Source organism: Meles meles, chromosome 21, assembly GCF_922984935.1.
Source record: "Meles meles chromosome 21, mMelMel3.1 paternal haplotype, whole genome shotgun sequence".
Taxonomy (NCBI): Eukaryota; Metazoa; Chordata; class Mammalia; order Carnivora; family Mustelidae; genus Meles; species Meles meles.
Genome location: NC_060086.1, coordinates 18,650,536 through 18,672,282, shown reverse-complemented (window position 1 = coordinate 18,672,282; position 21,747 = coordinate 18,650,536). Strand labels below are relative to the sequence as shown.

General features: G+C 39.9%; 1 protein-coding gene across 6 annotated transcripts in view; it reads left to right on the top strand.

The window, feature by feature from the left end:
* Window positions 1-21,747, top strand: part of LOC123933496 (transport and Golgi organization protein 1 homolog) — a 482,235-nt gene that overhangs the window by 279,125 nt on the left and 181,363 nt on the right. The window lies entirely within an intron of this gene.

Genomic DNA, 21,747 nt, shown 5'->3' with positions numbered 1-21,747 from the left:
CAGCTTTTCTGTACTAGCCAGAAAGTGAATCTCAAATGTCCATCAACACGTGGATAGAGAAAACAGCAAAACAGGCATACAATGGAATAGTATTCAGCAATAAAAAGGGATAAACATGGATGAATCTCAAAATAAGGACGCTGATTTAAAGAAACCAAAGGAAATCCCAAAAGTACATACTGTAGAATCACAGTTACACAAAATCCAAGAAAATGCAAACTAATCTGTAGTTACAGAAAGCAGATCAGTGGTTGACTGGGGATAGAAAAGGGTAGAAGGGCAAGAGAAAAATTATGGGGGTGACAAACACGACAATTCTTTTCTCTCTGCTGGTTGGTTTTCCAGGCTATTCTTTCAATGTGAGTATCTTAGAGGCCAATTACATTTTAATAAAGCTAGAAGGAATTAAACCCTGATAACAAGATGTTTTTTTTCTCCCAACTAATATACTTTTTAGTTTTTTTGAGAGGATTAATACAGAAATAGAGAAATGATGCATCACTGTATAAATTAATCTACGTGTTTTACTGTTCATTTTTAAAATGCTTTATCTTCATTCCTAGTAATTTTAATAGCCAATAGAGACTAACATTTTAGCTGTAAATTTAGGATCAATACCGTAATTACCATTACACACACACACACACACACACAGAACACACCCCATAAAGTGTAGCATGCATCTTTTCAGAAACAATCTGTACCGTCAGGGTTTCACCAAGGCATAAGTGGTTTTCCAGATGGCTGGCAGAGTTCATAGATCTAACGGCTTTACAACTTTATGTAATTTGGGTATGACTGTGCTCTTATATTCCCTAGAGCAGAGTAAAACCTTTACTCTTCTTCCCCATCTCCACAAAAGTATCTGGTCCAGCAAAAAACCACAGCCAGCCTAAGTTTAGCGATCAATATTCTACTTAGCTCTTTCTTGCTTCCTATCATCTGAAAGTTTCTGTGGGGCTGGACACAGGGAGAGGTGGCACTTCTTTTCACCACTTTTGAATCCCTGAGTCTTGAAGAGCCAGAGCGAAGGGAAGAAAGGGAAACCAACTACCACTTGCCAGAAGCCTTCTTTTTTTAAAATTCCAGGGCTTGGGTTGGTTAGTTTGTTAGAGCTAGGGCTGAGTAGTTATAAAAAAGGTTTAAACTAACGATTAAAATGAATGTCTGGGTTACATCAACAAAGTCATAGAAATTCGAGTGGAAAATGGCACAAACTGCTCTGCATTCATCAGCTGTTCTTTGCTGCAAAGCAGAGGAGGCCATCGAGATTGCTTTCTTTTTTAAGATTTCTTTTTTAATTTATTTATTTGACAGACAGAGATCACAAGCAGGCAGAGAGGCAGGCAGAGAGAGAGGAGGAAGCAGGCTCCCTGCTGAGCAGAGAGCCCCAGGCAGGTGCTGGATCCCAGGACCCTGGGATCATGACCTGAGTGGAAGGCAGAGGCTTTAACGCACTGAGCCACCCAGGTGCCCCAAGATTGCTTTCTTGATTCTCAAGTGGCAAGACTTAAAAATGTGCTCATTCATATACAATAAACAGTATTCCATAATTTAATACAAATATCTGCCAAACTGAAGGTCAAATTATAATCCTCCAGAACGGACCTATAGAAAAAGTCTGATTTATCGGCTAACTACAAATGTTCTTATTCAAAAGGACAATCCATCAGCTCAAAAGTCTGTTCTTAATGGAAAGAAAAAAACATATTTAAAAAAATACAATAAAACCTCTTTCTGTAGCTTACTTTTTATAATCTAGACAGATCTGCTCAATTGCATAAAGGTAAGAGAGTTTTTGACGATGAAAGACTAAGTAGCAGATACCACCCATGAATGCCAAGTTATCAGTTTAGCTCACACCTCTTTCCTCACAAATCTGATTTGTTTGCACTGGAGTTAGAAAAGTTAAAATGACACCAAAATAGTCCAGATATATGTCATTATGTTAGAATTTCAACAACTTTCCACCACTTCAACATACTAGTACTAAAACTTTGGAGAAAACTGCCGCAAATTTAAATTTCACTGTATAGAGAAGACACCTGAGAAAGTAAAGAGGTACAAATACAACCCTCATTTCGAAAACAGTATTTCATCTAAAACTAGAGGGACTGGATAAAGGAAGGACGAATAGGAAAAAAAATAATTAGGCCTACTGATCTATTTACTTGACAAAAATCAATGAACTGGAAACAAAGCAAGCTTCTGGGGCTTGCAAAACGAAACTGAAAAGTAAAGATTACACTGGTCACTGAGAAGAACAAAGCAAATATCCTTATACAATCTTCTGAGCATGTTCTGAATCAAATTAATTCTGAAAATAAACCTTTCAAAACCACGAGAGGATCACAATGATTCAAGTTACCACTAGCTGATTTGACAAATACGATTAAGCCCAACACTAAGTTTAGCCAAAGTTCCCCAGTTAGGGATCAACATGCTGCTGTGTACTAAATTTACTCATGTCTGAATAGGACATTTCCTGTTTGCAAATGTTTTTACAAGGAGGTATGGATTTTGGAAGGTTGCATGTAAATCTCTTTAGAAGCCAACTTGCAGTTCAGCATTAGTCTCTCTTTTCACGGAGAATTGATAGATTCTCAAAGTTTGTGTTCCATTAATGAAATGCTTAAGAGTTACCAAACTTAAAATGTCACAAATTCTTATTGTACGTGGATGGCTCAGTTGGTTAAGCATCTCCCTTTGGTCTAGGTCATGATCCCTGGGTTCTGGAATTGAGCCCCACATCAGACTACCTGTTGGGTGGGGAGCCAGCTTCCCCCTCCCCCAAGCCCACCCCCCACCTGGTGTGTGCTCAATTCCAGACACACAGGCATTCTCTGTCAAATAAATGAAATCCAAAGAAAAAAGAAGATAAAATAGACAATTTAAGAGGCTTCATTTATAAAACGGTACCAACTGAAAGGGAAAGATCACCTAGGACTTCAATCCTGAAAAATAACAGATAAAATACCAGTATCTAAATTATTAAAAGTTCAAAAGATTGTCCAGCCCACCTCTTGAAAATCCCTTGCTACGTAAGGGAAGCCCAGTCATCTGGAATCCTATTCAGCTGTAAAACTGCCAAGAAAAAAAGAGACTTCATGATCTTGTCAACTGGAATCCCATCTCTCCTTTAAGTCATACTGTGTCTAGACACCACTCTAGTCACTGTTCTACCAACTGTTTCCAGATAGCTCTGTTTCTAAAGCCTGAAGCCAGCAAGCACAGAACAAAATGGAATGTCAGAGAAAGGCATTTTCTAGTTCTCCTGAGGTGACCCTTTTTAAAACAGACACTGGTTGAGAAGACTTCTATTTTGCAATAAATTGTTGCCTCAGCTGTGAGCAGAGGAGCAGGTATGAACTTGAAAGGGAGATGATAAAGGGACCTAATGTTAAGAGACTATGCAATGGGACAAACCACCCACCCCCCGCCAGGAGCTCAGTCAGTTAAGCCTCTGTCTTGGGCTCAGGTCATGATCCCAAGGTCCTGGAAAGGAGTCCTGCATTGGACTCCTTGCTCTGTGGGGAGCCTACTTCTCCCTCTGCCTGCAACTCTGCCTTCTTGTGTGCTCTCTCTATCTGACAAATAAATAAATTAAAAACAAACAAAAAAAGGAAGTGAGAGACTATGCAAAGAGGGGCACCTGGGTGGCCACATCCTTTAGCCTCTGCCTTCTGCTCAGGTCTTGATCCCAGGGTCCTGGGATCGGTCTTGATCCCAGGTCTTGATCCCAGGGTCCTGGGATCGGGCCCTGCACGGGGCTCCCTGGTTGTCAGGAAGGCTGCTGCTTCCTCTCCCACTCCCTCTTCGCATCCCTTCTCTCACCGTCATTCTCTCTGTCAAATAAATAAATAAATAAATCTTTAAAAAAGAGGCTATACAAAGAGTAAAATTAAAAACTAAAGTGAGGATTAAACGAATGTTGGCAGTATTTCCAAGCCATTCACCAAGTGCTTTTTAAAATTTTTAATAGACATACCCTACTTGCAGAAAAAACTGACCAATATAGGACATTATTTTAAAAAGGAAACATTTTAAAACTAGAGATTGGGAGAATGGATTACCCTTCAAAAGTACAGTACCCTTGAAGAGTACAGAAGCTGTAGCACATTAAGACCTTGCCTCTGAAGATTTAACAGCGTGTCAGTGGCACTATCCTTGGCCATGGGGGCTTCAAATTTAAATCTGGGACAAAAATGTAAAAAGGAAATTCCACCACAAAATGAAATGCACAAATTTCTTCAACGACCACAGAAAAAAAAGAATCGAGAGATTTCCCAAGAGTTTACATGAGCTGGGTCTTACATCTGAAGGTGGCTTTTACCAAGTAAAACTAAGAGGTGGAAAGTGTTCAGGGGACACAGTGACATGAGAAAACATGCTGAGGAACACAAGTTTGACCATGGTACAAAGTGGCAAAGATGAGCTAGTAGGTAGGACAGAGCCAGACCATGAAGGGGCCTCACAGGTCGTTTAAAGAAACAAGGCAATACCTCCTCACGCAACCAGGCAGCAACCAAGCATTCTAAGCAGACAAGCTACATGATCTATGTGTTTTCTAGAGAGATCATTAGACACCTGGCTGAGCAAAGCTACTCCAAGAGTTCAAGTGCAGGTCTGTACCATAGAGATTTGCAATTAGTGAAGTGCACAATGAACTGAAAAATTTAAGAGTGAGGACCTAAATTAAGGTGGTAGTGACAGGAATACCGGAGGAATAAAACAACAGAATTTGGCATCTGATTGCTACAACTGGTGTCTAATGATGCCTATAAACTTCTGGCTGTAGAGACAGTAATACCGATTTCAGAAAAAAATATTATTAAAAACAATATGACTGTGAAGATGGAAAAGATCTGAGTCAAGTGCAACGGTGCAATAGAAACCCAGCTGGGAATGGAAACTCTAAGGCTCATTTTGTTATCTGTAAAATGGAGAGAAGTATCATTATTAAATTAGACAAATTAAATGAGACACTCCATGAAATAGGCTTAATGTAGTGTTGTTTGTTAAATGCAGGTTAAGTGTTGGTCCTTATCAGCATTCCTATTAGGGTGAGTGCAGGTTAAGGATGAAGACTTGATGAGGTGTCCCACTCTTCTTCCTGCTACCCAATGAAGCTCCTTCTACGTCTGTTCATCCAATTCCTCCTTCGATAACACCTGCTCCATAAATACTAAGCATGAAAAAAGTGCAAATGTACGCCTGTTCTAACAGAACCAACCTTTCCCTTGGGGCATAACACAGTATTAACTATTTCAGTAATACACTTTCCAAAAAAAAAAAACAAAAACAAAAAGAGAGAGAGAAGCACTGAGTCTTTCCTTTAATTAAACAACAAAGACTATGATGACCTCTAGGGCTGTAGTACACGATTCTGTAGTGAATACACCTTCCACACCAGGTGCTTTGACAGAAAGCTCTAAAAGATCTGTAAATAGGAGGATAACTGAGTCTAGTCATCTGGTCAGTCTGTGATGAGTTTAAGTTCTTAGACTGGGAAAGAGAAGGACAAATATATTTAAGTCCATAAATGAAGGATTATTAATGAAGGATTTCAAAACATAAACCTTAATTATAACTTAAATAAGGAAATTTCCACTGTACATACTTTTTTTTTTAAAGATTTTATTTATTTGACAGAAGAGAGAGACCGCACAAGCAGGCAGGGTGGCAGGCAGAGGGAGAGAGAGAAGGGCTCCCCGCCTAGCAAGGAGCCCAATGAGGGACTCGATCCTACCACCCTGCGATCATGACCTGAGCTGTAGGCATCGCTTAACTGACCAAGCCACCCGGCATCCCACGACTAAACGTACTCTTGCCAAAACGTTTAACAGATAAAACCTTCCTATTCAGAGTTTTGGAAATGTATAAATATCTACTGACATATCCTGGGGGTGGAGGAGTAAGACATTACCAATAAATTATTTTCAATAATCTTTAGACAAGTAATTTGGCATCGTGATATTTCATTATTACATTAGAAACTGCCAAAACTGACATTAACCACAGCATAACTGGAGGAACCAAGAAATCATCCAGTTCCATGAATTTCAGGGAACTTCAATTAACTGCAACCCACGATTTAAAATCCCAACCCTCTCACACCAGTCAGAATGGCTAAAATTAACAAGTCAGGAAATGACAGATACCGGCGAGGATGCGGAGAAAGGGGAACCCTCCTACACTATTGGTGGGAATGCAAGCTGGTGCAACCACTCTGGAAAACAGCATGGAGGTTCCTCAAAAGGTTGAAAATAGAACTACCCTATGACCCAGCAATTGCACTACTAGGTATTTACTCTAAAGATACAAACGTAGTGATCCGAAGGGGCACGTGCACCCGAATGTTTATAGCAGCAATGTCTACAATAGCCAAACTATGGAAAGAACCTAGATGCCCATCAACAGATGAATGGATCAAGAAGATGTGGTATATATACACAATGGAATACTATGCAGCCATCAAAAGAAATGAAATCTTGCCATTTGCGACAACATGGATGGAACTAGAGGGTATCATGTTTAGTGAAATAAGTCAATCGGAGAAAGACAACTATCATATGATCTCCCTGATATGAGGATGTGGAGATGCAACATGGGGGGTTAGGGGGATAGGAGAAGAATAAATGAAAGAAGATGGGATTGGGAGGGAGACAAACCATAAGTGACTCTTAATCTCACAAAACAAACTGAGGGTTGCTGGGCGTGGGGGGGTTGGGAGAGCAGGAGTGGGGTTATGGACATTGGGGAGGGTGTGTGCTATGGTGAGTGCTGTGAAGTGTCTAAACCTGGCGATTCACAGACCTGTACCCCTGGGGACAAAAAAATACATTATATGTTTATAAAAAAATAATAAAGAAATAAAAATTAAAAAAATAAATAAAATCCCAACCCTGCATATATGTCTACACATACATAATATCCTTCAGTGTGATATTTTTAAACCTTTTATCCACAACGTAATTGCAGTAAACGGACACTGTGTATACTGAAACTTTTAGACACCCTAAAGCACTGAGAAAAAACCAAAAATCTATGAAACATCATTACATTGAATCCGTTAGTCTGGACAGCCACATTCCACAATCCTAACAACCCTCCAATAAAGAAAAAAACACTCTAATTGCAGAATTTCATGCTGCTAAGATTCAACAAAATCAGAAATGAGTTCTTTTTTTAAAAAAATATTTTATGTATTTGACAGAGAGAAATCACAACTAGGCAGAGAGGCAGGCAGAGAGAGAGGAGGAAGCAGGCTCCCGGCGGAGCAGAGAGCCCGACGTGGGGCTCGATCCCAGGACCCGGGGATCATGATCTGAGCCAAAGGCAGAGGCTTTAACCCACTGAGCCACCCAGGTGCCCCAGAAATGAGTTCTTCATAAAGAATGCTGAGGCATTCTTAGTACATTTACAGGTCCAGTAGACAAGAAGAGGCACAGAGCGAGGAGGCTGGGGGCCGGGGGAGGCAGAAAAAGGGGCAAAGAACACTTACGTACCCACCTCCCCCAATTATCACTCCTGTCTTGAGCACCATAATGCAATCTCCCCTCTTATAAATAAACGTCAATGATGTCCACCAAAAGTACAGGTCACGATGAGTTCACTGTCATACATTTGGTTTGAGGACTCAACAACAAATTACAAGACTTGCGACTCCCTCAATTTTCTTAATGGAGGAAAAAAAACCCCCAAAACAAAGACAGCAATGCATATACTGGAAAGCAGAATCAACACAATTAGAACACTGAGGCCAAAGGCCTAAGTATACATGCTTCATCCCACCCTGTCGAGACACCACTGACTTGGCAGAGACCATCATTCACAAACTCACTGCTGCCTCTGACTACTGATTTTCATGATACCATGCCATGTTCTTTCAAAGAATTATGTAATTTTCTGAATGAGTCCAGTGATATACGGTACTTCAAAGGTGATTTGAAGACAGTCAGCAGTATTATAATGCATATTCTCCACCCATTTTCAGGAGTTTATTTCATCAAGAGACAGAGTGAGAAAAACTCAACATTAAAGAGAGAAAAATCACAACAAGCAAAGTCAATCGCTTAACCTAATAGGCTTATGTTAACCTTTTTCATCAGAGATGATATGACTATCTAGTAAGAGCTAATAATCTCAGCATAATTCTAAACAAAGTAGGCACTCTATTATTGCCCTTATGTAATTTAAATGGCCCTGGAAAAGACTTCTCCCTTGAGACAGTGATGGCGGAAGGAAAGAAGTTAAGAGAATGCAGTTGAAACACTGTTCCATATTAATTTGTCCATTTAATTATGTCACCTTTCTATTTCTTCTATCCTACCAACTGGGTATGAAATCAACTAGGTTACTTCAGTTCTCTGAGTCCCAACTTTATCAGCTGTGAAATTTGGAAAACCAACTCTGTATCAGGATTGCTTTGAGTGTTACACTGGAAAAAAAACCCAAAAAACAAAAAACTGGTATGGTTGATGGGAAGTGCTATACAAATACACAGTATTTGAGAATATCCTCTAAAGACTTACAGTCTACATGCTCAAGTGCCTGGTGCAATACACTGCACACGAATGCTCAAATATGTGTCCCTTTATTGCATCCTTATTTAAAACCCAGGTCCCAAAAGTTCCATTCTGGAAACAAATACTATCTCATGGACTACTTACGTATTTTTCACTAGTAATATCATTAAGAAATCAGTTGTGCCTTGTGAATGATGAGTCATTCAATCCAATCCAATCCAAACCACCAACAGCTTTATTACTTTTAACTATGTATTCTGTGTTAGGTCCTGTGCCAAGTTCCTTCAAACATTCTCTCACTGAAACCTTAGAATACCCCTAAGGAGAAGTGACTATTCACAAATGAAACACTACAGCACAAGGTTAAGTGACCTGCCCAAGGTCACCAGGTTAGCAAATAACAGGGCTGCTGTTACTCAAACTAAGGTCTGACACCAACGCCTTGGCACTCACCTCCAACTACTACTCTACAATATGGTCAACACATGTGGCTACATGAACTTAGTTGTGCTGTAACTGTAAAATGCAGACCACATCATAGTCTCGATGAAGTTCTAGAACATAGGTGAGGTTCGGTGGGGTGAGGTCCAGAGCCGACGACCGAGAAAGAATTCTTGAGACATCTTGGATGCAAAATGGTGGTTTATTAAAGCATGGGGACAGGACCCGTGGGCAGGAAGAGATGTTGTCCTGGGGTTGTCAGGAGTGGTCTATTATATACTTATAAGCTGGGGAGGGGGTATGTTAGGGATGGTGTCAGTCTCTAAGGAATTTTGGAAGCAAGATTTCTAGGCCCTTGAGGGGCTAGCTATTGTTTTGGGGAAAAGGTTATTCATTACCAGTAATAAAACCTTTTTGTGAGACCCTTTAGATGTCTACCAGTGGGCCATATGCCTGGGAATGATTGTCAATACTATCTTGGAAGTTTAGAGATAAAGTTTCCAAAGGAATTGTTAAAGTGGACTTACAGGATCCGGTTGGGGGTACGGGGTCAGTCAGGCTAGGATTGCCCTTTGCCCTTAGCAAAACCTTAAGGTGGAGGTAGTTGAGTCCCTAGAGGAGAGTCATTCTACCGGTTTTAAGGGCTTGTCAGGAGGTAAGGAAATGTAATAATTTTTCTTCTGCCTCTGTTTCCCACATCATTCCCCCCTGAACAATGCTGACCCTTAAATCTTTATGGTAGTTGAAGGGGGAAGGTCTCATCTTCTGTAACTTCTTCCTGCTGAATAGGGGCGTAGAGTTGTCCCTACCTACTCGGGTCAACATTGATCAGTTGAGGAATGCGTAGGGGAGTTACAAAAGAGGGAGGCAGCTGAATCCAGCGCTGGCAGTGAAGAAGTGTCTCTGTGTGGGGTAAGGATCATCTGTCCTCGTGAAGTCATTGCAGCAATGGAATCACGGCACCAAGTAGAGAAACACTGAACAAGGCAACACATTAAGATTACTAAGGCCTTAAGAATGAGAAGTCCAAAAAGGAGATTTTTCATTGTTGGCCATAGTCCTCCTTTAAAACAGGAACTTAACCAGTCACTGAGAGAGAAAGAGAGAGAGAGAGAGAGAGAAGGAGGCTGCAGAGCCTCAATCTGGGTATTCTTATCTTTTATTAGTCCTGTGACATTTCGGTGATATTCTGGGATGTACACACAACATTCTGCTTTGATAATGGCGCGTGTGCCACCCTGTGCTGCTGTCAGGACATCTAAGCAATCCTATTTTGTAGGACCGCCTTGCACATCTGTGAGACTTCGATATTAAGTAAGGAGACGCTATTTAGTGAATCACTGAGTGCCTTTGCAGTATATTTATTAAGGGCTTCTACAAGCCAAATGACATCCTCCAGTCCCACAGATGGAGCAAATATGGATGTGCAGTGATCATAACATTTAAAAACAGATCATGGCCATCTTTGCTTTAAACTGGGAGATTAGCTGGAGTAGTGATGACTTTATAACTGCGCCCATGAATCCAGGCAAATCCTAAGGTGCAGTGACCTATCCACCCTGGAGGAAGCCAGGTTAGTTCCACATATCCAGTGGGTTCCATTTGGAGTTGGCCATCTCATGCCAGGGCACCTGACCCAATCAGTAGCAAACCAGTCAGTAGGATGGAGTACTATTCTTTGGGAACACATTTCTATTGATAGCCATCCTTGATGTCGTGTGCTATTTGCCCAAGTATCATACATATGATTTCTTTGTTCCCAGCATAAAACTGCCTTTTGACTGAGCTGTCCGATAGTGGGTATGAGCCACAAATATGTATCCCAAATTTGATATATGCCATCCTTGGTATAGTGATAAGGAGGGTTTTGTAGCTTAGGCCCTAGTTGCTGGGTATTAATTTGTGGGCCTGTAGGGTCACCTAGGACTTTAATAGTTCGAGAGTATGAAAAAGTCTGGTCATGTCCTGATGAACTCCAAGTTTCACTGAGCCTGGGCCAGGAAGAAACATCTTGATTAGTGATAGACTTATCCTGGTACATACTGTCTCCATATATTATATCTGAAAGATAATCCTGCAGAGAATGCCAATCATTACCCTCTAAAGGGGAAACCCACCAGGGCAACCCAGACATACTTGACATAGGCCAAATTCCACATATCCAACAATCTGTTTGATTACGTGGTTCAGCATAATGCTATGCCCACTGCAGAAAGGAACTATCAGTTAAGATAGGTGAAAGGAAGACAAAGAGAATTAAAAACCTTCATTTCTGTTTGAAGAGAAGATTGAGGTCTTCTATGGGCTCACAGGAAGAAGCACATTAATTTCCTCACTGGGTTCCTGTGAAGGAGGTACAGGTTTTATTCTAGATATATGGACCCATGAAGAGTGTCCTGCTAGCTTTCCCACAATGGGAGTACATTATATGACCCGATATGGACCTTTCCATTTTATATGGACGATTTCTGTTGTCTGGGACTTCCAATTTTTCTTTAAAGAAACCATGTCTCTGGGATTTACATGGGGTGTGTTTGCAGCTAAAATTAAATCAGGTTTGGGGAGTATATGATTAGTATGTTCATTGAGTAACTTGTAAGTTAAACCACTCTCTAGTGAGTAATTTAAAAAAGCATTATAATCTTCATCTAATAACAGATCTACAGAAATAAATATACTATAATATGTACAATAACTCATTACTACATAAATAATTATTATTATAATAATTATTATATAATATTATTATGTAATAACTCACAAGGGCTGAGTCCTAGAGGTTGTTTTGGAGCAGTTCTCATCCTGAGAAGTCCTATTGGTAGGAGAGTAACTCAATTTTCCTGGGTTACTAGACTAAGCTTAGTAAGATGACGTTTTAAAGTACGATTAGTTTTTTCTACCTTTACGGAGGATTGTGGATGCCAGGCTGAATGCAGCAAATATTTAACTTTTTAAGGCTTTTGCAATTGCAAAGTGCTAGTGAGCACTATGCCACACCTAGCTTTTCTTATTCTTTTCATGAAAACTATTGTCACCAGTAAACCAACTATCATTTGTATTTTAAACAGAGGCATCTTAAATCTGGCCAAATATAGTAAGCAAGATCAATAGCCTCTGAACAGTTATGCTCTGTAGAGAAGAACAATAGTCAAGGTGGTAGTTATTGTTGGGGAATCGATTCTATTTTCCAGTTCTTGAATCATGTGCCACGGGCTCTTGTTATTTTCCCCACAGAATAAAAATGCAAGAAGATCGTCTAAATGAGCTATTGTGCAACCTTTCTGAAGTTCACCTCAAACTGCCTAGCTTAGGTAAACAAACATTTAAAGACCATCCAATCTAGAATTTAACATCCATAAATTTGTGTTATTAAAACATAATTTTTCTCTCTAAAATAACCCTCGTTGCCAGAGATAACCAAATCAGGACTCGTTTATTTGAAAAACAAGTCCAGTTTTAACAAACCTGGCCTAAATATTTACATAAGCTCAGCAAGAACAGTGAGTGATCATATCGATCTTTTAGAATCTGCTTTGCTGGAACTTCTTATAAGGAATCTCTAGGTTGAACCTTATTAGCGTCTCCAGGCCAGAAGCCAAGCCCCGTACTTGCCATCACACATGCCTGCAATACCCGTCCATTTGGGTGAATTCCTCTTCCTGAGGTCTCCAAAGTATCCCGAGGTTCCAGCACCTGCCAGGAAGTGACATTCTTTACTCACCTGGTGAGGCTGCTGGGAACTCTGTAAGCAAGGTATCAGGCCAACAGTTCCAAGGGGCTTTATGGCTCCAGGTTTCAAAAAGGCAACCTTAGTTCCCTAAAGCTGTCTGGTCATATCTGAGTCATTCTTTTTGTCTTTCTCAAATAGGACATTCCAGTCAAAGCCTTGATAAAATAATCCATGTTAACAATGGTGTCCTGTTACAAGAAGAACAGATTCTTATCGAACTTATGCAAATGACTGATTGCCATGGAGGAAAGAATACTTTCTGAGACCTTTTGAGTTTTAGAGGGTTTAGATAGAGAGAAAAGTTGAATGCTTTATTTACCAATAAATATTTTTACATTTCTGTAACTCACGGACATCTTAAGAAAAAAGTTTCCTTAGTGTGGAAGAGCTAACATTAGAGAACCAGCAATGTTTAAAATAACAGCTACAACACTATAAGCTTTTAGTTCGCTGAGTCCCATGTTACAAATTCTGGTTGAGATTGAATGCAGCTTTAGTTAGTTCTGGAAATTCTTACCTATTTTAGTTCAATATATTGAATACCTGTATTTGTCCTGAAAGTCCTTTATATGAATCTCCTTGAAGATAAAACTCATTTTACAAGATAATCAAGACTTAGTTCAAGACTTAAATCTTGGGAAAGTTTGATAAAACCTTTTAAAGCACATGCCGAAATAGGATTAGGGATGTTAAAGATCTGATAAAAGGAAACATAGAACCTGGTTTTTGGGGGCAGACAAAGAGAAAACCATTTACATTTTCTTCTTTACAGCAATCAATTAATCTAAGAAATCTTTGTCTTATTTGAACAGAGAGAAAGCAGACTTTCTATCCCAGTGTCTTTTAAAAATTCATTTCAAACTTAGTCCATCCTCATCATACCCAAAATACCTTGTCTGAAGATTTTCCTTCACAAACCTTTTACAACCTTCCTTTGTATTCAGGTTTTGTCCCAAGCCAGTTCCTTCCAAACAACCATCTCATTTAGGACAAAATTGCTTTCTTTTTTTAAACCTTCAACAAACTGCATTTCCATTCCTCAAATCTTTCTTATATGTCTTCCACTTTTCCACATACAGAGTTGTTTCCCTTACGTCCATCAGTCTTAGTTAATTAAAGTTGGCAGAATTTGTACTCTTAGAAACACCTTAATCTCTAGTGAAGACTAAGTATTAACCAATTGTGAACTGTTACAACAGAATTCTTCAGATGGCAAATTTATGAATCAGTTAAGCACAAAACATATTTAAAAACAGATTTAAATATTCTTAGTTTCTTTGCAGTAAGAAGTCAAACGCACAAACCTACATCCAGTACTCAATGCTTTAGCACTTTATCCTATTTGGAATAGACCTAGATGTCCAAGATATATAATTTTGTTATCCAAGCAAAACTTTAAATTTTTAAGCTACCAAAGACTTTGAAAGTTACCTCAGCAATTACCCATTAAAACTTGGAGACAGATAATTAACCATCCGTTTACTCATCTTTTTTGATGAACAACCCAACAGAGTTAACAAGAGGTTATTTGAACTTCAGTAAACCTTGACAGAAGAAAAGCTTCACGTTTACTACTGTAACATCAAAGACATGTCTACCTTATTTAAACCAACAAACTTAACTTAGTTCAAATATGGATGCTGTGCGCACTGTAGAAAGGAACTGTCAGGTAAGATAGGTGAAAGGAAGATAAAGAGAATTACAATCTTCATTTTTGTTTGAAGAGAAGTTTGAGGTCTTCTATGAGCTCACAGGAGTAAGAAAGCACATTAATTTGCTCACTGGGTTCCTGTGAAGGACGTACAGGTTTTATTCTAGATATACGGATCCATGAAGAGTGTCCTTCAAGCTTTCCTGCAGTGGGAGTACATAGTATGACCCGAAATGGACCTTTCCATTTCGGATGTGGGTTTTCTGTTGTATGGGACTTCCAAATTTTTTTTTTTAAATAAACCATGATTTACATGGCACCTGGGCCCACTCCACTTTGAATGTTTACCTGAGACACGGGTGGGAAGATCTGGAGTGGGTGGGGGGTGTTAGGTCCAGGGGGTGCTTTCTTCCTCCTTGAAAGTGAAGAGAGAAGAAGCCATAGTGCAGGAAGCACCGAGGATGGTCTAGAGGCCAGTTATGCAGGCCACACCCAGGCTGGTGTAGAAACAGGAGAAGGGGGAGACGGAAGAAACAAAGTGCTGCAGAGAAACGATTCCCAGTTTTAGAGCTCATCAGGTCCAACAGAGGGGCAGAAGCCATGTTTTCCCGCCAGGAAGGGAGGAGGGGTTCAGCAGTCCACATAGGGCCAGAGAAGACAGGGAATTTCCCCGAAACAAAGGGAGTATTGGCAGCTGCCTGGGAATATTCCTCAAAGTCTCCGTCTGGAGTTAGACTAACCCCAGTTGGCTCCAATAATAGCCATTAATACAGAAGTGAGTAAAGGAGAAGCCCCCACATCTATTAGGAGAAACAGAGAGAGATAAAGTCAGAGACCCCTTTCCTAGGGGTGGTCCAGCAACCTGGCTTTACTAGAAGGCTTACGTAATTATCACCCAGTATGTCAGGAGGGAGTTTAGTAGCAAACTCATTCAAACACATTCTGTAAAAGGCCCTTAGGTCGTGCTCCTGGTGGAGAGCAATGAAGGCACCCTAGGTTCATTCACCCTGTTTCCTGCAGAGGAGATCTAACTGATAGATCCCATGGAGGCCATGCAGTGTTGCAGGAGCTCAGTACTTTCCTAAGTTTGGCAATCCAAATTTTTTCCAGTGGCTTAAAAGGCAACCCACGGTAGAGTCCTTGGGACCAAAGAAGCCTACTGAGGCCATGCTCCCAGAAAAGTAAAGAAGGTCCATTACCCAATCCCCCCTGATGCGTCCCATATGCTTGGGAGTGACAGGCAATACATTCTTGGAGGTTTAGCGACAAAGTTTCCAAAGGAACTGTTAAAGTACTTACAGGGCCCTGGTTAGGGGTAGGTGGTGGGTCAGGCTAGGACTGCCCTTTGCCCTTAGCAAAGCCGTAAGGTGGGGTTAGCTGAGTCCCTAGAGGAGAGTCACTCTGCCTGTTTTAAGGGCTTCTCAGGAGGTAAGGAAATTTAATAATTTTTCTTCTGCCTCTGTTTCTCACATCAGTAGGATTTTTATTACAGTATGATAAAAAGAATGTAAAATATCTCACTGCAATTTTATACTGCTTACATATTGAAATGATAATATTCTGGATATAACTGATTAAACAAACTATATTTCTTAAAAATGATTTCACCAAAGGACACCTGAGTGGCTCAGTTAATTAAGCTTGAGCTCAGGTCATGATCTCAGGGTCCTGGGATCAAATTTCACATCCAGCTCCTTGCTTACCAGGGAGCCTGCTTCTCATTTCTGCCTGCCCTGTCTCCTCTGCCTGCCCCTGCCCCCGGCTTGTGTATGCGTGCAAGGGTTCTCGGGCGCCAGAGCGCGTCCTCCCTCTCTCTCTGACAAAAAATAAAATAGAATCTTTAAAAATAATCATTTCGCCTGCCTTTTACTTTCTCACTGTGGTAAATGAAGCTTAACATTTCACGTGGCCTGCAATGTATAGACTTATATTGGACAACACTGGGGAGTCAGAACATCATACAGGACATTTGTAATACCAAGAGAAAAAAAACAGCTTTAAGTTTACATACACAACATGTTTTAGAGGATAAATATACTCTCTGACCTCAGCTAATAGCTATTTAAATGCTAACTTGGTGTAACCAATATAAACAAAACTTTACAATCTCTATGTAAATGTTACTTAAATTACAACATTCCAGAATTAGATTTTTGGAACTTATTAGGAATACTGTTTTTCAAACAACAAAAGTGATAACAACTCGTCTAAACTATAGAAACTATAGAGAAGCATACACATACACAAAGAATCCAAAAGAATCCACCATGCTACTACTCAGAATATTTGGATCATTCATTACTCCCAGGTAAATACACTAAATTAACTGATATGAAATATTAAAGAGGGATCATGTGTTTTATAAACTTCTTTTATTCTAAAACTGTGAACATTTCCTTTTATTATATATTCTTTCTAAAACTTCACATTTTATTTTGAAATAATTACAGATTCACAGAGTGTTACAAAACAGTATGAAGTCCCATAAAATAGCACCCCATTTTCCAGACAGGGTTGCATCCTCTGGATTACAGTACATAAAACCAAGAAACTGACATTGGGACGCCTGTGTACCATTTCAGGTCACCTTATCACATGTGTAGATTCATGTAACAACCACCACAATCAAGATCAGATTTCATCAACACAAAATGTTCCCTCTCAGTACCCCTTTCCAGTCACAACCACCCACCCCCGTCCCAACCTCATCAGCCCTAACCTTTGGTGACTGCTAATCTAACTGTGTGATAACAAAAACGTGAATGGCTGCCTACAGTGTGTGACCTGCACAGATTGGCTTTTTTCACTCCGCATCATGCCCTTGAAATCCAAGCCAGCTGTTGTATGCATCCAGAGTTTGTTCCTTCTTAATTGCTGGTAAGTATTAAATCTGGTATGGATGTACCACTCATCTACTGAAGGACATTTGGGTTATTTCCAGTTTTATGGTATTTTAAGTAAAGCTGGCATTTTTAACAACTGCAAAATATTTGTAACTATTGCATAGCTTTGTATCAATTCTCTGACCTCTACGTAGGCTGGTTTTTTTTTCTTTCTTTGTTTGTTTTTAACTTGCAGCAAGAATTACTATCAGGGCGCCTGGGTGGCTCAGTGGGTTAAGCCTCTGCCTTCAGGTCATGATCTCAGGGTCCTGGGATGGAGTCCCATTTCGGGCTCTCTGCTCGGCAGGGAACCTGCTTCCTCCTCTCTCTCTCTCTCTCTGCCTGCCTCTCTGCCTACTTGTGATCTCTCTCTGTCAAATAAATAAAATCTTAAAAAAAATGAATTACTATCAAACTCCACTTTTTGGGCCACAGACCCTTGTGGTCTTAGCAAAAGACCTGCCCCTCATGAAGCATACTACCAACATTTAATGAGTTCATTGGCCAGGCAGCTAATTTTGTTATAATAATGATGCAACAAACGTATTTACACAGAAAATATATATGCAGAGAACACTAATTCCTAGTTAAAATGCTGGGTCACAAGCCACAAATATTTTTAAAGGAATTGCTACCAACTGGCCTTCAGAAAATTTGAAGCAGCTAATCTGAGCCACCAAGGCTCTGTTACCAATGTCCACTTCTTCCTAGATGCACTAACAATTTTGTAGTCTTTAAAATTTGACTTGCCAAAAATGTTGTTTTGTATTTAAGTAATAGAAGTTATACATTCCTCATGGTTCCTGACTTAATTTGTCGTTCTTTGATTAACTACCTATTCATATTCTTTGGCCAACATTCTACTGAAATGTTAGTCTTCTGTCAAACTTGGTTCCAACATACGTTACAAAGAAACAGCCTTTTAAAAATACATGTATCTGAAACACAACACACATATTAATAGCCCAAGACAATATCTGACTTTTCAATGTGGAAGATAAAAATTTAGTAGGTATGGTTCCCCAACTGGTAAGTGCTCTTCTACTACACACAATGTATTTATGAAGAAATTGCCTCTAATTCCAGCTCTAAGTTAAAAAAAAAAAATTGATGTAGGGATGCCTGGTTTGCAGGCACTTAAGTGCAGGCACTTAAACAACTGACTTTAGCTCTGGCCACGGTCTCAGGGTCCTGGGATCAAGTCCTTCATGGGGCTTCCTGCTTAGCAGGGAGCCTGCTTCTGCCTCTGCCTGCCCCTCTCCCTGATTGTGCTTCCTCACTCTTCCCCACCTCCCCCAACAAATAAAATCCTTTAAATAAATAACTAAATAAAACATGAATGTAGATCACTTCTCTTAAATTCCCTGTGAAATGCCAAGACATCAATTTTCTGTAACATCAAAGCTGTTTCCAGTTTCATTAAGAAACATGGCTGGCTTCTCTTTAGAATTTAAGGTCACCCAGCCAATAGTTCTCAAATCGTGCTCTCTAGACCAGCACTAGCAGCACTACCATCACCTAGGAACTTCTAAGAAATACATGCAAATTCACAGGCCCTACCCCAGACCTACTTCATAAAAAAAAAAAAAAAAAAAAACCCAGAAGGTGGGGGGTAGAGGCAGAAATCAAGCAATGTGTTTCAACAAGCATTCCAGGGGATTCCAATACATAGGAAAGTTGGAGAACCACAACGTTAAACAAATTTAGTAGAAAAACATTAAACCTGGATTGCCTTACATACTTACCCTTTCCATGAAAGACTTCAGGCAACGTTAATCACGCCCCAGATACTAAGAATCCAAAGACATATTTTCATTCTCCCCCAAAGTAAAACAAAACAAAACAAAAAGAAAACAAACTGGAAACTGGATGTTAGCTTTATTTCCTACAAAAAGGAATCCCTAAACTATGAAGTGATCACAAAAAATTTCCTTAGAAAAGAAAAACCCAAAATGAACCACGAAACCAAAAGGTCAGAATTGATGTCTTTCAAACCAGAGACTCAATTAGTTTTGTTATCATACGCTGCCCGATACCCCCATTCCTACACGGAACTACAACCTACAGCACTTTCAAAATTCAATGAACTAGCATATTAAACAGCACCTGGAACACTGCAATAACTCTAATATTTGTGGTCCCGGGAATAAACAAATAAATTGGTCAAATAAAAATAATTCTGCATGGGCAGAATAAAAGTGACCTTTATGATGTTTTGTCCCCTAACTTCTTCTAAGCATGTATCACCACCTTCACAACCAAAATAAAGGAGAATCAGGACTATATGGAATGATACAGGAAAATACCCTACAAATACATCAGTTATTTTTAAATTTTACCAATGCGCTGATAATCTCCTTCATTTGATAAAAATTTACAAGAGACTTGGGTAGTACCAGATAAACAGAGCTCCAGCCTTCATGCTTATTAAAATTTGAAATTCGAAGTGAACACACGGGTATTAACCCGGTTACAAAGGGGTGTTACTATGGTAGCTACTTCCTATCCACCTGGGTGAGTGCCCCATTTCCCTCCAAGTAAGACCTTCTGAGCAGGGAGCCCGATGTGGGGCTCAATCCCAGGACCTCAGGATCATGACCTGAGCCAAAGGCAGATGCTTAACAAACTGAGCCACCCAGGCCCCCAAGACAACAGAACGACTGAAGGTCGTTTTAAGCTGAATTTTTATTTCTTGAAACCTCGAATATTCAAGCAGACTTATGATAGTCAACAACTCGTAGTTCTAGAAAAGAATGAAGAGTGTATAAACCTTCTACCCAAGTAGGAAATCTCGTCTCTTCTCAGAAAGCAGTCATCAGGTTTATTTTCTCCATGACTAACCACCAAGTACTCGAGAGATTTTAAGATCCAAAACAGGCTGATAACATTAGCATCCTACATCCCCTTTAATTTCCTGTCCCCCGCAAAAGCAACTTCATCTTAAAATGTATTGCAAATACTCTTAATATGAAGTTTTAAGTAAGATTTTTTTTTTAATTTTTTTTTTCTTTTTTACAGATAGAGAGAGAGAGAGAGAGAGAGATTACAAGTAGGCAGAGCAGCAGCCAGAGAGGGGAGGAAGCAGGCTCCCTGCCAAGCAGAGAGCCCGATATGGGGCTCGATCCCAGAGACCCTGAGATCATGACCTGAGCTGAAGGCAGAGGCTTAACCCACTGAGCCACCCAGGCGCCCCAAGATTTTTTTTTAACATATCTCTTCTACCAGTTTCTTCTCTCAACCAAAGGATCATTTAAATAGTTTTTCTAAAATGAGACAGGGAGGGAAAGAGAGCATTATCTAATCCTATTGAAAAACTAAAATTTCACTTGTTTACCTTATGATTTCAACTATTCCTGATTTGTGACTAACACTGCAGGTTTCTTGCATTGTCTTTACGGACAGTTTTTCTTTGACATGACAGTCAATCCCTGCATAGAACTGAAATTAAAGCTAAATACATGAAGTGAATGAGTCAAGACTTCAATTTAACAGAATTAATCCACAGTCCTCAACAAAATATACTCCATGTACAACTTCCAACTTATAGGTATATGAACACAAGAGAACTTACATGATGGACAGCATAACCCTCCATCGATACCCAACGTGTTCTGTACCCATTCTTAACCTGCCTTTAGACACCAGGTTACATTCACACCCATCTAGTTCCTCAAAACTGATTCTGCACATGACTGATCTCCGCTTCCTTAGCAGACATTCTTAGCCTCTTAAATAACCAAATGGACAACCAAAAAGGATTAGGAATCATCAGAGTTCACCTTCAGATAAATGTGCTCATGCTCTGAAGCTCCAAACAACTCCAGGAAGTACTTTCAATGCACTGCCTACAGCGTCCAAGACTCAAGTTCTGGGTTTAATTTCCAGCACATGGTGAGACAAACAAAATGAGAAAAACAGGTATATTACTTTTAAGGACACACTTCTTAAAGACAACTTTCCACTCTACTAGTAACATTACACACACGGGATTCGAGCCCTAATATGAAAGCTTATTTATTCCATAAAACTTTTAAACGGATGGAAGGGGGATCCCAACTGAAACTCCTCTTCATCTATTGTATATACATTTACTGCACCCCTGTCAGTGCCAGGCACTGTACTACATGGTTAAGAAAAATAAAGATGTGAAAAGAGAGGTCCTGCCCTCAGGGGGCACCTGTCTGGCTCAAATCAGTTAAGGGTCAGACGCTCATGATCTCGGGGTCATCAGATGGAGCCCCATGTGGGGCTCAGAGTCTGCACGGAGACTGCTTACAACTCTCTCTCTCCCTCTGTCCCCACCCTCCCTCCCTCTCTCAAATTAAAATCATTAGGTTGTTCTGTTTGGTTTTTAAAAGGACCTACCCTCCAAAAAGATAAAACATAACAGGTGATCAAATAAAACTTCTCTTCAAATGTTAAATGAGTTATACATGATTTGGAAGGTGAGGCAACCAAATAAAAATAGAATTTAAGTGTTACAAAAAGGAGCTACACCTGACTGGAGTGATGAAA